At 39.4% G+C, this 3,357-nt stretch overlaps 1 pseudogene; it reads right to left on the bottom strand.

Moving 5' to 3' along the window:
- Positions 1-290: 290 nt before the first annotated feature.
- On the bottom strand, positions 291-1,269 carry LOC150034779 (secreted RxLR effector protein 161 pseudogene; annotated as a pseudogene).
- Positions 1,270-3,357: the final 2,088 nt, after the last annotated feature.

Raw genomic sequence — 3,357 nt, 5'->3', positions numbered from 1 at the left:
TATCCACTCTGGCTTTGCTTTCTGATTTGGCACTATTTGTCTTAGTTGATCCTTACTGCCTTTTTCTTCTCTAACATCCCCCTTCAAACTCGTGGGGAGGTCAACCACACCGAGTTTATTTCGAAGCAGATGGAACTAAGATTGTGTTAATGGCTTTGTCAAGCAATCAACTATCTGGTCGGATGATGGAATGTACTTGACTTCAAGCTTGCCATTGATGACCTGATCACAAACAAAGTGTACATCTAGCTCAATGTGCTTCGTACGAGCATGAAAGACTGGGTTTGAGGCTAGAGCTCCAACATTAATGTTGTCACATCATAGGATAGGTTTGTAGGTAGTTTGAATTTGTAGTCCTTCATCAGTTGTTGTAGCCAAATGATCTCAGTTGTGGCATGAGCTAGAGCCCTATATTCAGACTCTATGTTGGAACATGTGACCGCCATTTGCTTCTTGGAAGACCAATACACTAGATTGTGTCCTACATACACACAATAGGCTGCAATAGGTTTCCTGTCATCTATGTTGGAAGCCCAATCTGCATCAGAGAAGGTTGTGATTTGTAAATTAGTACTAGACTGAAAGAGAAGTCCATGATGTCTAGTACTACTAATGTATCGAAGTACCCTCTTTGTTGCTTGCCAATGAATATCGGTAGGTGCTTTCAGGAATTGACTCAAGTGATTAACAATGTATGTTATATCTGGTCTCGTATGTGTTAGATATTGAAGAGCTTCTATGGTGCTTCTGTACACATAAGGATCAGACAGAGGTTTCCCATCAGTTAACGAGAGGTGTTTACCCACAGTGCAAGGAGAGGCTGCCGATTTGAGATCTGTTAGACCAAGTTTGTGTAGTAGGTTTTCCACATACTTTGCTTGATTGAGAATGAAGCCAGAATCAAGATAATGGACCTGAATCCCTAAGAAATAGGTTAGAGGCTTAGATCTTTCAAGGCAAACTTGTTGTCAAATAGTCTGATTAGTTGCAAGATTAGTTGAGGATTATTGCCTGTGATTATGAGATCATCCACATAAACCAACAAAAAAATAATTGATTCACGAGTGTGAAACATGAATATTGAGTTATCAGCCTTTAAGATTTTGAATCCTCAGCTAACCAAGACATTACCTAAGGTGTGACTCTAGGCCCGAGGGGCTTTTTTTAAGCCATAGATGGCTTTGTCAAGTTTGTATACATACTCAGGGTGTTCTGTGCTGACATACCCAGTAGGTTGCTGCATATATACATCTTCTTGTAGGTTGCCATTTAGGAAGGCATTGTTGAAGTCCAATTGACGGATCTTTCAGCCTTTAGAAACAATAATCAGAACAACTCGAATGGTGGAGGCCTTAACCGCAAGGATGAATGTTTCAAAGAAATCAACCCCTTGGTGTTGATGAAATCCCTTAGCTACTAGTCATGCTTTATATCTGTCTATTTAGCCATCAAGATGTTTCTTTAACCTAAAGATCCACTTGTTGCCTAGAACATTGTATGAAGCCGAAGGTGGTACTAAGTGCCATGTGTTTCTTTGAACTAGAGCTTGGTATTCGTTGTCCACGGCTTCTTTCCATTGAGGTGTGAGAAGAGCCTCTTTAACCTTAGTAGGTTCTGTTGTAGTCCAATCAGTTTTAGTAGCTGTGACCAGGATTTTTTGTTTTAAAATACCAACTTTGCCCTGGTAATCATCGGATGTGTTGGTTGAAGGGAGACTATGGGTTATGGTTAATCAGTGGAAACAGTGGACTACGGATTAGGTGTAGGGGAAGATGAATGGTCCATGTGCAGAGAGTTTGCAATGACTGGTGAAGGTGAGATTGACACATGAGTGGTGATGGTCATAGGGGAAGTAGCTGAGGGGTTGTAGGGCTGATGGACAGGAGATGGTGGATGTAATTGGAGATGTCATTTCTTGTGCAGTAAGTGACGGGTTGAGTGGTTGGTGTGGTAGGGCAGGATTGTAAGTATAAGGTATAGATCTTGGTGAATGGCTTTGGTGAGGATTGGTTGTTGGTATAGTTTGATGAGAAGGTAATGGCTCGGGAAGGACATCAACGAGAGGAACAGTCACATATGAGGGCAGTGGTGAAATGGTTGATTTTGAGTTACAATTTGTCACCTGAAATTCAGCAGAAAAGGGAAACTCAGTCTCATTAAAGACAATATTTCTAGATATGTATACTTTACCAGATTTTGTTAAGCACCAATGCCCTTTGTGTAGCACACTAGGACCCAAATACACACATTTTCAAAATGATATTGAAATTTTTGATGTTGATATGGTCTAATGCAAGGGAAGCACGCACATCCAAATGTTCTGAGCTTGGTTATATCTAACAACTTGTTGAACATTATCTGAGTTGGAGATTATCCATTTAGTATAGGGGTGGGTAGTCCATTGATCAGAAGATTGGCATTGATAAACACATCCCACCAGTACTGTAATGGCATTGAGGCTTGTGCTAGAAGTGTGAGTCCCATTTCAACCAAATGTCGATGTTTTCTTTCAACCTGTCCATTTTGAGCGGATGTATAAGGACAAGAATGCCTACTTAGTACTCTCAATGAAGAGCATAACTGATGAATCTTTGTATACTCTCCTCCATTATCTATTTGAAACACTTTAATAGTTGTATCAAATTGATTTTTAACCATTTGAGTGAAATGTTGAAATGCTGCAAGCATATCAGATTTCTGTTTAAGGGGGTATGTCCACAGGAATCGGTTATGATCATCCAAAAAGGAAATATAGTATCTGAAGCCTATTGTAGACACTACTGGGGCTGGTCCCCATACATCAGAGTGAATCAAGTCAAACTTTGCTTTGGCCTTTGAGATAGAGTGAGAAAACGATAGAGAATGGGATTTACCCAATGACATGAGTCACAGAACATAGCTTTTTCATTAACTTTGATTGATTGTTTACACTGATCTAAGATTGATTTCAAAACTTTGGGGGAAAGATGACCTAATCTTCTATGCCACATAACCGTTGACTCAAGAACATTGACATTGACATTTGATAGTAAAAATGCTTTTGAGTCATTATTTTTGTCCATAGGTCTGAGGAGGTCTGATCTTCTATGAGTTGAGATATCACATAGTTGTACGGTTGCTTCTTCAAGTTGATAGAGACCATCTTTAAGTGTGCCTTTCACCAGAATGTTGCCCGAATGCTTATCCTTTATCGTACAGCAATTTCCATGAAATTCCACAAATATGTCATTATCTTGAGATAGTTTAGAGATGCTCACTAAGTTCTTTGCAATAGAGGGAATATAAAACACATATTCCAAGCTAAGTACACACTTATCAGATTTTAAGCTTAAGTTTCCTACAGCAGAAATGTATAGT

Source organism: Benincasa hispida, chromosome 8 (assembly GCF_027475165.1).
Source record: "Benincasa hispida cultivar pf3 chromosome 8, pf3_genome.v1.1, whole genome shotgun sequence".
NCBI lineage: Eukaryota > Viridiplantae > Streptophyta > Magnoliopsida > Cucurbitales > Cucurbitaceae > Benincasa > Benincasa hispida.
Note: the sequence above shows the minus strand (reverse complement) of the source record. Positions and strands in the feature narration are given on the sequence as shown.